General features: G+C 36.1%; 1 protein-coding gene across 16 annotated transcripts in view; it reads left to right on the top strand.

Annotated features, from left to right (window-relative positions):
• Positions 1–14,161, top strand: part of BTRC (beta-transducin repeat containing E3 ubiquitin protein ligase) — a 187,150-nt gene that overhangs the window by 77,035 nt on the left and 95,954 nt on the right. For 3 of the 16 annotated variants that reach the window (XM_064269431.1, XM_064269433.1, XM_064269426.1), the window contains exon 1: positions 5,639–9,603. The exons of 12 other annotated variants lie outside the window; for them this stretch is intronic. The gene's annotated coding sequence lies outside the window, so the exon portion shown is untranslated. Of the gene's footprint in view, positions 1–5,637; positions 9,604–14,161 lie in introns of those variants that run through there. One more of the 16 variants, XM_064269435.1, reaches the window with a different exon arrangement.

Here is a 14,161-nt window from a genome sequence, read left to right as displayed (position 1 = left end):
TTCCCTTGGTGTATCATTAATGAATCGATTACTGTGAAAATGTCTCAGAGCCCATGGGCATTTACACAGCTACACCTTCATATTAATGATTAGCTTAAACCCCAAGCTTGCCTCATGAGCAAAAATCAGTGTGTTTATAGCACTTTAGAATTTCAGCATTGAAATGGATATCCGAAAGCAATCTGGTTACATACCTGTCACTATACAGGAATCCCCTATGAAGAGTCTTTGGCAGAGGGTCAGCTAATCTGCTTGATCACTGCCGTTATTGGCGAGTTTACAAGCTTACTTCTTGAGACTTCTTCATTGTTAGTTCTATTAGAAAGTTTCTGTTCAGAAGGTGCCAAACTTTTTGTCCATCCGCTGATTCTAATTCTGCCTTTTGTAGCAATATGAAGTCATTGATCTTTTTCATGTATTTACATGTTTGAGGATAACTATCATGTTGCTTATATTTTCTGTTCCCTAGGTTGAATGTTTCTCGTTTTGTTAGTGTGTCTGTTAAAGTCAATAATCATTCTTGCTATTTTCATAACCCCCTATTTGGTGGTGGGTATTATCATTCTGGTTGCCCTTTCCTGTGAGTGCATTCCACCTTGACAGTGTCCTCATTACAGTATGGCGTGCATAACTAGAGGCAGTGCTGCAGAAGTGTGTAATTGTGTAGAATATGGTGATACATCTTGCCTTGAACAGAATTTGAATAATATAATTTAATTACTGCAGCCTAAAATTACATATTACTTCTTTGGTGTAGGTGATGGAAAAATCTCTAGGAAGTTCACCTGGGTTTGTTTCCTCACCCTTCCTTTGAAGCCAGGAAAGCATATGTAAGCACTTTGACAAATGACATAATGTAGTCGCATATCTGAGTGGTGCAGGTATTTTAAAACTAGCTCTAGTTCTTGAAGATGGTGAACATCTGCTTAGAGGTATTGCAGAGCTCCACAATGCACTAATTGAATTACTCTTTTCTAGAGTTGCCGACTGCACTAATTGAATTAGAATCTGTGTGTGTGTGTAACTGAGATAATTCCAACCTTAAAGGGAAGAGATTGTGGGATACATGACTGATGGTGTGTACTGTGCTGCTATCTAATGGCAGCCTATGGAACTACCACATAGTCTCGAGGGAAGAGAGAATGTAGTCATCTGATCTAGTGTGACCTCAGTCTAACCCCATCCAGTTTAGTTCAAAAGGTCCCAGGATGTATTTTTGTAATTCTAAATACAAAGAAAGAATGTGATTAATTTCTCCATTAAAAATTACGGTATGTTTTATTAGGTGTAAAGTTTTTTTGTTTTTTTATGAAGTGCTAAGGTACAAATATTCAACTAAATTAAAAACTTCTAACCTCTAATTTAATTGGTGAAAAAAGCAAAATGTACCGAGTCAGTGGATCACATTCTTTCTCATTTTTCCTTTTAGACAACATAAGTATAAAAGATAATTACTTTTTTGAAATGCCTTCGATGGCACTGGGTTGAGTTAGCATCACTTAAAGGATGAATTACAGGGTTAAGATACTTAAATAAAATTTCTTTCTGGTTTTCAGAAATTTTGAGGTCAGTCAATTTAAGGGTATTACCAGTTTTTGCTATACATGATTATGCTTACACAAAGTAAAAATCATACAAAATATCTTAATTATAACTGTATCAGGACAAGTTCTGTGCATCTCTATTGTTCTAGTTAATAGTTTAAAATTTAACTTTACCACAAATTTGGGCATGTTTGAAACCCTTCAAAGTGAAGTAGGTAATTTTTTTTTGAGAATCTGTTGATCACAATTTAATGATTTTGTAAAACACATAGCGAAAATATAGTTCTATATAACTTTAAAAGCAAACACACTGAAGACAACTCAGCAAGAAATATCTTTTGATTCAGTTTAACTCCAGGCATTCTAATTTGTAAAATAACCCTTACAGAAAAATACATATGTACAATCACATATGTGCGTGCACACAGATAATACCACTTCAGTCATAGAAAAGTACTGTTTATTACCTTACCAAGTATTTAAAATCTCTTTTTCAGTTTTATTGTATGAAACAAGTATAAAGCATAAAAAAGTTTTAATCTCTTCTATGTACTCCTATTATAATAAAATGTATTTTTGAATACGCCAGTATTTTGTAGACTAGTTTTTTATTGTAAGACTGAGCTACTTGGATTTCTTATTCAAATAGTTTTCATTAAAATAATTAAAATATGTGTACTGTTTATACAGTATACGTTTGAAGGGCATTTGCTGATTTAGAAAATGCATTTGGCATCATGTAGATCTACAACTTTACAAAATACCATTGCCATCCATCACTAGCTATAACTATATTCAGTTCATATATAGAGTATTTTCTGTGTGCCAGATACTATATACAGAGTATTGGATATAAATTAAGATTCAGACCCTGTCCACAAGAAGCTTATAGTTATTTATATGACATTTATTGCAAACCTGTGTACCAGGAACTATGCATATAATTTGGGGGGACTATTAGGGTCACTGTGAGTTGGAATCGACTCCATGGCGATGGGCTTGGTTTTTTGGTTTTATTGCTGGTAATGACCGTTAATTTCACATGTCTTTTTCTCATTCGGTGACCTAGAGGTCTGGCTTAATAACGGTCATAGGGAGGCAGTATACTTACGTTCAAATCAGCTATAGCTCATCTCAGCAAAAGGAAAATCGGATGCATGTTTCAGGCTAGTCTGTCTTTAAAATGTTTTTCCCTTCTGCCTTTACACATCTTATGATGGAGCAGTGATGTTTTTGATAACTCTACATGTAGTTTAAGAAGAGATGAGTAACATTTGTTATAGTGCCTTCTGCTGGTATATCATAGATTTTCAATCTTTATTGTCCCCAGAATTGGCAGTGTCCACTTGTGGTTTAGAAGTTAGTTCAGGGCTTCTTCTGAGGCTTTAAATGGAAAAGAGCCCATTGAATACAAAGTATAAAGTGCTTCTTTAAACAGTCTATTTCTAAACCCTAAATTGTCCTGGGACTAGCTCTTGATATAAAAAATCATTGAAACCTGTTTTTCACAAAGTGTGGTAACTCCTTGCCATAGTGCTGTAGTGTTAAAATTCACATTGGCCAGGTTGTTCTGTAAATTAAACACTGACAGCTACCCTCAGGGGAACAGCCAATGTATTTATGATGATGTGCTGATTACACAAAATACACTGCAAGCAGAAAACAGCTGCAGAGAACAAACCTCTTAAAAAGAATACAATTACAAATAGCACCCTCAGTATTTCTAGTGGTGAGTGTAGAATACAGCATGCTAATGCAGGTTTCTTATTTAATCTGCCTGAAAACAAAAAATCTGAAGGAGATAAGTTAAATTATGGTTGAATGCACATGGTGCCAACATAGCAATGAACAATTTTCATTTCCGAAGAACATGACTATGAGTGCACAGATTACAGGTGTGAAGTAGTCTTATCCTCCCTTTTTTGTCATTAGTAGGTTTAATTAGTGCTTTTCTCATATATAGTAGGGCATGGCCTTGAGGTGATATGGGTTCTGGACATTCGAAGGATATTACGCCATGAATTGGGCAGGGCAGTATCTAAGTTGTGTTTAAAAAATTCCATTAGAAACTCAGTGTTAAGGTTTTGATAGCAACATTTCATTTGAAGATAACAGCCCTATATTTTCAGTTTTATTAATGGCTTTGAAGATGTTTGCACTTGGAATTAAAAGGAGTCATGACTCTGTATCTGTGGTAAGGTCTTTTCAATTTCATAGATTCTCTTTTTTAGGAATATGGTTTTTAGGACACTGAATAGCTGGGTGATTATATATTTTTAAATGAATTAGTTCTCAAGTATGTCCCTTTCTATCCCTGTTACTGGTCATATGCAAACAAGTGAGAAGGTTAGGAAAAGAAAATTTGTTTTCCCTATTTGACAGTCTCCCTGTTAGAGTTTGGTGTCAGTATCTATAAAATATATTTCAACTGCTGAGCATGCTAGCTTCTGTTTAAATCAGTAGAAAATATGTTGATCTTCCAAGACATAAATTTACTCAAGCCAACTGTAAGGTATAGCAGGGGGACATAGTGATTGGAAACAGTTCACTTCACCCGCCTGAAACTAAGAATCAACTCTTCACTATATGGATCACTGGTATGTAATAATCGACTATTATTGGTCTGTCTGTTGGTCTCTCTTTAAATCAGTTTGGAACCTCCTGGAGTTATTTTCTTGCTCTGCTGACATCAATCCCATGTGGCAAAGGAGTTGTGTTTAATCACTTTGCTTTAATCAATAGAATAATTGATAAACCAGATAAGATTTAAACTGATTATGGCCCCAACAGAATTCCCCAGAGGCCTTGGACTCTCTTAATTTTGACATGTGTGTTGTATACCCTGAGGATGAAGTGCAGTTTGAATTATCTGTTTTTATTTGCTTAATGATGGGGAGGGTGTTAAAGTCAAATGTTTAATTAACCCAGCAATGGGCTGCGTTGTCACTTACACACAGCTGATTGAGATATCTCACGGAGAATACTGAATAGGAATGATAATGTGGCACTGGGACGGAAGATTGCTTTTTCAATCCATTTCCTGGGTCACTGCTTTGAATGTCTTATTGGATGAAAGGCATTCAGCCTGGAGAAAAAATTCAGCATTTAAGTACATTTTGTTCCTCTTCTCCCACCTCAAACTCCCTCCCTGCCCAGAAGTTAACTAAAACAGATATGTTCCAGGTTTAATAAGCCATTCATGTACTAGTAAGAGATCAGGGTAGCCGGTAGCCTCAAGCTACATAATTTCCTCTGGAAACGGAAAAATCCTACTAGCCTCCTAGGTATTCTAAATGTGAGCTCTTTTGTCCCTCATATTATCCCTTGTCCCTTGCCATTATCCTGGAGTTGTCTTTGGTTACTTGTCTCCTGCTGCTTTTTGTAGTGTTTTCTAGATGTGCAGCTACTTCTAGGGCCACAGGCAGCCCTTTTTCTCTTAAAGAAGCAAATTCTACAGCACGTTTTGCCATTTCATGTAGCTGGCTTCTATTTTGTTGTATTTCTGATCAAGTTTTGTAGTGAGATTGTTGAACTATTTAGAGAAGTTAAAATTTGAGACCTATAGATTCTTGCTCTTTTGCGACTGCTGTTACATAAACAATTGGTTCCATGTGTATTTTATTTTCTTGAGAGTCTATTTACCTTCTGTATGGACTTAAAAACTAGGCCAGGAAGGATTTAGTAGCCCACACCATCAAAAATGCAGTTCAGGCTGTTGGAGTTTTAATGACTTCCTGCCCACAAAAAAAAAACCTTAACCAGCTTTATAATCAAATATAAAATTCTTTGGAGGCATATTAAGCAAAACGTAAAAAAAAAAAAAAAATTTATCATGACTTTCTTTCTTTGTAGTTCCTTTATTTCTTTCTTCTGTCCCCCAAAGATCTAAACCAGGAATTTACTAATTTTTTTCTTTGCTTTAGTCATTTGTATTCCAGAGAGCACAATAGGGAGAAGGATACAAGATTGATTTTTTATGTGTGTCCTCTTGAAAGCTTAGTCTGGGGCATGACTACTGTGGGGGGGGGGGGGGGACGGGCGCTGTTGGATTTACAAAGCAATAGAAGCATGCAGCTAGTTTTCAGGCGCAGGTTGGACTTTTGCGGGTCATGGAAGACCAGATGAGTAGCTTATCTTGAGGGACGCAAGTAATAGACCAAATATAGAGCAGCTATTTCAGGAATCATGTAGGTCATTTAATTATCCATTATGATTGAGTGGCTAATGCTCTTTTGGCAATTACATGACCTCTGTTATTCTTGAAACCTTTCCAGGCCCTCATGGGTCGAATGACCCACCAGTCAGTGCTCGCAGACTTCATTCCACTCAGAAGGAAAGATGTTGGGAACCACTGGCATTTAGAAATGGCTATGCTTTCTCTACCAGCCACTACCCAGAATGTCCTTTGTACAGCAGTCAATGATAGGCACCTGGTTTTGAAGTCCACTGTTTCTTCCTTGTCTGAAGGATGAAAAGGGGTATGTTGGTTTCGACAAGAAGAATTGTGGCAAAACAAACTTCAATACCAAAGGTGGCTATTATGGTATTCACAGGTTTAGGAGCATATATATGGTATTAAAATTAATGTTTGATAACTGTCAAATCAATCATCTGTTACTAAACTCTGAAGTTAGTGAGGTGACTTTTTCATTTTATAACAACAATAATTCTATTGATAAGGGCTAATATATTTTAGAAGATCATTGATTAAAATTAACCCAATTTAAATTTCACCACTAAAGTGATTAATTAAAATTGAAGGCCACTTTAAAATTGAGATGCTGATCAAATATAGAATAATTCTGAAACATTTGGATTATTATTTCTAAATTTTTTTTAATCTACAAAGGATGATTAGTATTTCCAAAGAAAACTCTCTGCTCCTGCTAAATGATAGCAAACACTTGATTTTTATAATTGTGGTAATTTATGGGGTAATTTTGACAAAAGAAAATAACGTAGGTTTCTTGTGACTCTTCAAATTTGAGGACATTCGTGGTGTGGAAAGTCATGCCAACATAATCAAATTAGTTTTAGGATTTGTCAGACGTGTACAAACAAAATCCTGTGTGGTTAGCAAAATGGCAGAGTGGAGGTATACAGCCATTCTTTAGCATTCCAATAATTAAAGACTAGGCTTAAGAGGAATAATTTTGTTAGAATAACACAACACACATACAGGTATTTACACACATTGTTTAAGCAGAAACCACTTGCATTGGCATAGAAAGAAGCAATTCCTTCTATTGGAAGAAAAGTCTTTTTAAATCTGTTACTTACACAACAGAAAGCATTATTGGGGGAGGAGGAGGAGGAAACAGCCTACAATGTTGTTTTTCCCTCGGGCAGTGAAATTAGTCGTCTTCCCAGATAAATTTATTAAGATATTCCTGGTAGAACTCCCAGGTTAATCCGTTTGGGTTTTTATTTTGTTGCTTGGTAATATTAATAAATGAAAAATTGAACACATGAATTGGTGTTTATAACCTTTGACCTTTCAGAAATAGGCTTCTCACTTAAATTTTAAATCCTTTAGACAGAGACTACCTTGGTGTCTGGCTACTTAGGGACCTACGAGAATGCAGTCAATTTAAGTTATATTAGCTATTTTCTATTTAAAAACATATTTTCCCTCATTTTAATTTTCTGATCTCTAGTTGTAATGGAGGAACAGAAAATGAGAACACATTTATAGTAAAAGCAAAAGTTACAGATTAAACCTCAAGGATCCTGAATAAGGAATAAGTTAGTATACTTGGCATTTTAAGAGGAACAGCAAGGGATAAACCAAAATGTGATGTGATTTCTTATGGACATACTGGTGTTCTCTAAGACATCCCCTCCAAGACCTATGTTGGGCCATGTTTTTCAGCCTTGGAAACCATAAATCTATAGAAATCAGTGAGAGGGGATGGTATTTGTAATTTTTAAAGACCTGAAAAGTCATTAAGATTGTATAATTAGTGAGAAAGTCCTCAGAATAATAAGAAAGCAAAAGAGAGTGATTACGTTAGGGCTAGTTCATAATAGAAATATAGACCCAAACATAAATCTTAACCAAGCCCAATCTGGTTTCAGAAATTTACTTACTTAGTTGGGGTGATTTTACTTTCATTGCAAAATGGGTATATATTACGGTGTATCAACTTTAAAGGAATCTTAAGTTTCTTTCAAGGTATTGGTCAATTAAGTGGGAACTCCAAATCAGGGAAGATACCTAAGGTGATGAAAGTCATTTAGCAGAAAAAAATCAGAAACAAGGATGCCAGAAGTAACAATTCTGCAGAGAGGAAAAGGATTTTGGCTTATGCCCTAGGAGTTCTATGTAGTTCTCAACCCTATTTTGAGAAATCAGAAAGATCTACATAATGCAGATGTCTTTGAAACAAAAATAACCAGATGTCCTTATTAGTAGAAGCAAATGTTTGCCTCTTAATTCATACAAAACGATATGCAGTGGATCTTGGATGAAATATTGTGTAAATACGGCAGCAGAGAAAATTGTGGCATGAAAAGAATAAATGATGGGGTAAAATCTTGGAGAGTAAAAAAAAATTCTTTATTATTCATGTGGATTTAAAAGTAAGAGAGGTAATTAAGCTAAGTATATTTTTGTTCACATGATAGGTGAGCTTGGCTCTTTATTATGTATGTCCTTCTATCCCAAATCCCCCTAGTGAATTTTTACTCATTTTACCATGTTTATTTAGCTACTTTATGCATTGTCATTGTATTTTAAGTAGTGTAACATATTATGAAACTCACTTTTTTTTTTTTTTCTGGCCTAATGGTAGTCTTAGTTTTGTGAAGAAAAACAAACAACCTGCGGTAGTATATAAAAGCCCCTTTTGTAAGCCTATAGGATCACTATGAGTTGGGATCAACTCAACAGCAATGGGTTTTTTTGGTTTGCAACCCTGTTGGGAGTTTTAAAATATTAAGCCACATTGTTATAAATAGGTATGCGGTTTGGTGACTGCATTGGGATGGTAAAGAGAATAAAATGTAATAGATCTACTTGAAAGGGTAAGATATAAAGTTTTTTTTTTTTTTTAATCAAGCTTTTTAGAGCCAAAAAACCTTTAGAGTGTAAATGGACTGTTACTTCTGATGTGGAGCATATTAACATAATTACAAACTGTTTTATATACTCATAGTCATTGTTAAGTTGATGTTCAAACCTTTGATTAAGAAGTCACAAAGCTGAATGTGTTCAGACAGCTGTGTAATAATATCTTTGCTATTCACAAAACAGAGATAACTGTTTTAACTTTCTTCTGTCCCCGTATTTATTGCTATAGATTTGTCCTTCTCCTATAGCTATACTTTTAATGGTGAAATATTAAAATGCAGTATTGTGTTATATTCTATAACTTGAAAGTTAACAAAAGCAAGGCTGCTCATTTATGCCATTGCCTTGTCACTCCCTGGTGCAGCTCCTCTTATCGGAGTATCTCAGAGCTTAGTTGAGCTTGTTTATCTTAAAAGAGCAGGAGGCAGGCTTTTAGGGAGTAAGCTACATGTTCCAGCATAACAGGCACCAATGCTGTTTGACTGGAAAAACATTTGATCTCTTACATTAACAGCCCATGTCACTGTAATAGGGACTACAGCTGGGCTGTTGTTCAGTTTTCTATTATTTTAGCTTTGAAATAGCTGTTAGTGCTGCTCCAAAATCTCCGTGTGTAAAATTGTATATTGGCTGTCCCCCCAGGACTCGTAAGTAAACAAGGTGATATGTGTGACCAGAGGGAGCATATTTTGTTAGCTTTGTTTTTAAATAAGAACCTTCCCTATCTAAAAATGCTTTTTGTCTAATCCCTAATACTGTGCTGCATGTCTTTGCTTGTATAAAATTGCAGACCTAGCAATATCTTAAAGCATATTTTTGTTTGTTATTAATGTGTGCTCAGTAACTATTCATTATGAACTTTTGTATTTTTTCTCTAATAATGAAACATTTGATTTTTTCATGAAGCTTAACTTCAAAGATCCTGCACAGTTCCCCTAAGTATAGCAGTTTGTACGACATGAAAATGGGCAAGCAAGGATTTAAGGGGTATGTTTGTTAGACTTAAATATTATATAGCTTTATTTAAAAATATTCATTCTTTGGCAATTTCTGTACCAGAAGTAGTTTGACAGTTGGAGTCAGCAGTATTTAAAGAACAGGAAATTTTATAAAATCAGGTTGATGTTTTCTCCTACTTTCAAAGTACCTTTTATAATAGTGGTAGAATGGCAGTTTGTTTTAGCAGTGGTGAATGATTTTAATCCTTCCTTTCTTTTTTCTTCCATTTATTTTCAAAACCTAGTGTATGTTCCCATTTTATCTCTTTTCTGATATGGTACAACACTACCAGGTCACCTGGCACTTGCTTTGAATTTAACCTGAAATATAAACATTATATACAGCAGCCAGCACAAGCATAATTGGTTGAAAGGCAGCCATCTATCTAGGGAGTTCTTCTAAATACTGAATGTGTCTTGTGCTTTGACATGACATGTCCGTAATATCTCTAATACAGAAAGCACTTTCTGCGTTAGCTGTAGGTGTTAAAGCAGTAGTGTGTTTTAAGAATGTGTGCTGTGCAAATTCTGGCTTGTGAGGTAATGACAAGTGTTTGCCTGCATAGACAATATATTTTTCCCCCTGAGGTCCCCACACACCTAGTTTCCCTCAAGCTCATCATCTCTGTCAGGTTAATCAATAGGCACCGTATGGCAGAGGGTCAGTAATCAGTGTCATCGTGCCTTTAAATCGTGTTGAAAATTTGCTTAAAGCCTGGGCCAATTAACATCGAGATGATGAATGGATGGGAAGATGGGAAGAGCCTGACGCTCAGGGGCTTTGTGAGGAGGAGATGCTCAGCTGTTGAGCAGCAGACACCAGCGAATAAAATCAGCCATTCATGTGAGCTCAGTCCACCCACTCTTAATGATAATGTCAATCTAGCAAAATATATACACATTGGAGTTGTCATGAGTTCATAAATCAAAGGAGTTTGTCAAAGGCATTCAGATTAACGAGGCAGCAGCAATAACAAGTCAAATTTGCATAGAGAATTGCTCGGATCTCAGTAAATTATGATCCTGTTTTTCATTTGATTATTTGCTAATGTCTCAAGAGGGAGAATGATTATATTAGCATGCAAAATCTACTCCAAAAGTAGAAATCTGAGGTATAGAAGACCAGCATACTATGACAATTAATCAGTTTCTGCATACTAGCATAAATGCACAAGGCCCAGAAATGAACTTCTTTTTTATTATTATTTCTCCTCGCTACTGATCCAAATGGTTCAGCTTGACAGAGACTTTATATTGCTTTAACAGTGTTCTGAATTGTGCCTGCAGGCAAGACATAGTCATGCAGCTATAACCAACCTATCCATCTGCCAACCAGATTGGAATTCTTCTATCCAAGGCTTCCATTAACCCCCACTGACAGCTCCAAACAGGATTAAGAATTTGGAAGCATAAAAAATAGTTGTCCTTTGCAAATATACACAATCCCTATGCATTTTGAGAAATGCTGCATCTGTATGTAGGGTTTTGTAGTTAGTGTTGGACAGTGTAGCAAGGGGAAGAACCTACTTGGCAGTTTTTTTGATTTCCACCACAGGGAGTAAGGCAGTGCTAAGAGAAGTCCTGTCTGTTTGGCTGTCCCAGAGAATGCTTTCCATTATTATATCTGGTTCCTAGCACTGTGCATAGATTGGGTGTGTAACTAGAAAATATCACTTCTTGAAAGCTTTAACTGGATCTTGTTGAAGTTTAGCAGTATAGGGAGGCTTTGATGTAGTTGTGGTTTAATAGAGTATGTCAAATGATAAACATGCTGGAGAAGCACTGTGCATGAAAACATGCCAGAGAATATTACCTTATGAGGACACTTCAGCTCGTCCCTAAAACTGGTCCTCAAATAGGATTCTTAGGTCAGCTTCAGAACTTTGAGTGTCCTAAGTTATCCTCATTGCACCCTAGAAAGATTAATTGAAAACTATTTAAATACACAGTGTTTTATTTATGTCACCTTTCATTGAAGAATTTGAATGATTTCCTGCATATAGTTAAATTACCTTTTTACCTTGTAAGAGAATAATTGTTTTTATTTTTGTAAATTGCAAATCACATATATTTGGGGGCTACAGTTTGCTCTGAGTCACATAATAAGTTAATGAAAAGAAATTATTACTCCAATCACTAATTTTTTTTTTTTCAGTTATTTCTTTTTTTTCCTTTTTTAAATTGTTAGGTGAAAGTTTACAGAGCACATTAGGTTCCCTGTTTCTTTAGTCTTGATTTTCTGTCCCTTCCTGCTTTCTCATCTTTGCTTTTAAGCAGATATTGTCCTTTTGATCTCCTGTAATTAATTGTTTTTAAGGAGTACATTCCTCTTGGACGTTACTGTTTGTCTTAGGGGCTTGTCTGTTTTTTAGCTGGGTGGTGGTCTAGAGGAATGGCTTCAGTTTTAGATCAGAAGGGTGTCTTAGGGCCATAGTCTGGAGGTTCCTCCAGTCTCTGTCAAATCAGTAAATCTGGTCTTTTTTATGAATTTGATTTTTTGTTCTACAATTTTTCTCCCACTCTGTTTGGGACCCTCTGTTGTAATCCCAGTCTGAGCAGTCAGTAATGGTAGCCAGGCACCATCTAGTTCTTTTCTCTCATGGTTTTGTATGCTGTGGTTCATGTGATCCATTAGTCCTTCAGACTGACTGATTGTTCCCTTGGGTCTTGGGTTTTCTTGATTCTCTTTTGCTCTGGGTGGTAAAAGACCAATAGTTGTATCTTAGATGGCTGCTCAAAAGCTTTTAATACCCCAGAAGCTACTCACCAAAGTAGGATGCAGAACATTGTCTTTATGAACTATGCTGTGCCAATTGATGTAGATGTCCCCTGAGTCAATGGTCCTTTGTTTTCTGCCCTAGGAACTTCATCCCATGAGGTATTTGATTATGTTTCGGAGGTTTCCCTGATTGTACCCCTTGAGTGCTCTATATGTGCCACACTTACAGTCATGTATGTAGAAATACCTACCACCAAACCCGTATCTGCCAGTGGGTGTAAGGAAATACCACAGCTCTTGGTGTATCTACCTGTTTTATCCATATGTAAATTATTAGTTGTTAATACTCGTTGCGGGATTGACTAAGCTATAGTAGTCCTGTAGTTGCCCTTTGTTCTTGTATTGCTTTCAGTGTCCTTCTTGCCTTGGCCATGTTGTGCTGACTTCACTCATATTACATATTCCAGTTACTAACTTAGCAGTCAAGCCCACTATGTGATGTTTGCAACTACAGGCAGTCCCAATTACGAATGAGATCCGTTCCTAACTGTGTCTTTAAGTCAGATTTGTGGGTAAGTCGGAACAGGTGCATACGGTTCTTATTTAGCCTTTAGTGCAAGAAGAGGCTCAGAGCCTTTTCAGTGATTTAAAAGCTGCACGTGCAGCAAGTGAAAGTGATTGTAATGAAGAATTGTTGCAAGTAGGGGTTGGATCAGTCCTTTCAAAGTGAGGGCAAATTTACATAACATTAAAGGGCAAGTACGAGTTGTCCATAAGTTGGACGTTCATAACCTAGGGAGTGCCTGCAGTTACTAGAAACCAGTCTCAAGAGTTTCCCAAGTGGGTTGTCAATTCTACATGATGATGAGCAAATGGTTCCTTTTTAGAAAGGTGTTCAAAATTAGGGTTATAATTCACTACAATGTACATGATTTGCTAAAATGATAAAATTTTCCTGGTTACAAAGTCCTTTGAACTCTCCAAAAGAAGAATGTGGCATAGGTGGAAAATGTTGTTTTTAGCTTTGGACCTGGGTTTTGTTTTTTTTTTTTTAAATGACAGATATCTATTCAAACAGGCTGAGGCTCTGTTATACTATCCAACCTTGAGCAAGATGGTTACTCAAACATCATTATGTCATTATGAGTGACTTGACTTTTCATCAGTGTGTAAATTAGTTTAGTTTTTCATTTGATAACATAATCAACTCTTAATTATCCACGTCATTAGGAGTTGTGTTTGAATAGACAACTGGAAACAGTAAATAAGCCACTTACTAGGTTTTCGAGAATATTACCCGAGCCATGAACCTGCTGTGTGCTATCATCAAAACCTTCTCTACTTCTTCCGTTGGACACCAGAAAACTCTGTAAAGTTAGGAGTTCTGTGGTTACACATGATAGAGCTTTTCCCTCTTAATCAACGGTTGGCAAACTTTACCTCTAAAGATAGTAAAGATTTTAGATCTTATGGGACCATATGATCGATGTCATGACTACCCAACTCTGCCATTTTAGTACGAAAGTACCCATAGATAAAAGGCAAATGAGTGAGTGTGACTATTTTCTAATAAAACTTTATATACAAAAACATGCAGTGAGCCAGAGTCTGCCAACTCCTGCTCTGAATGGTTATACCAGCATTATAAGTAGTGGGATAATAGGACTGTAGTTGGGCTAACGCTGTGAAGTTTCTCTATGAAAACCATGTTTAAGCTACCTGGACAGTATGGGTGTAGAGTTTCAACTATTTATCAAGCATCTATTATCTGTATGTTATATAATGGTGGGTAGAGGGTAGAGGGAGCTACAAAGACTTTACCCAATAA

This window comes from Loxodonta africana, chromosome 16 (genome assembly GCF_030014295.1).
Source record: "Loxodonta africana isolate mLoxAfr1 chromosome 16, mLoxAfr1.hap2, whole genome shotgun sequence".
In the NCBI taxonomy this organism is placed as follows: Eukaryota; Metazoa; Chordata; class Mammalia; order Proboscidea; family Elephantidae; genus Loxodonta; species Loxodonta africana.
The sequence above is the reverse complement of the archived record's forward strand: the minus strand, read 5'-3'. Positions and strand labels throughout refer to the sequence as shown.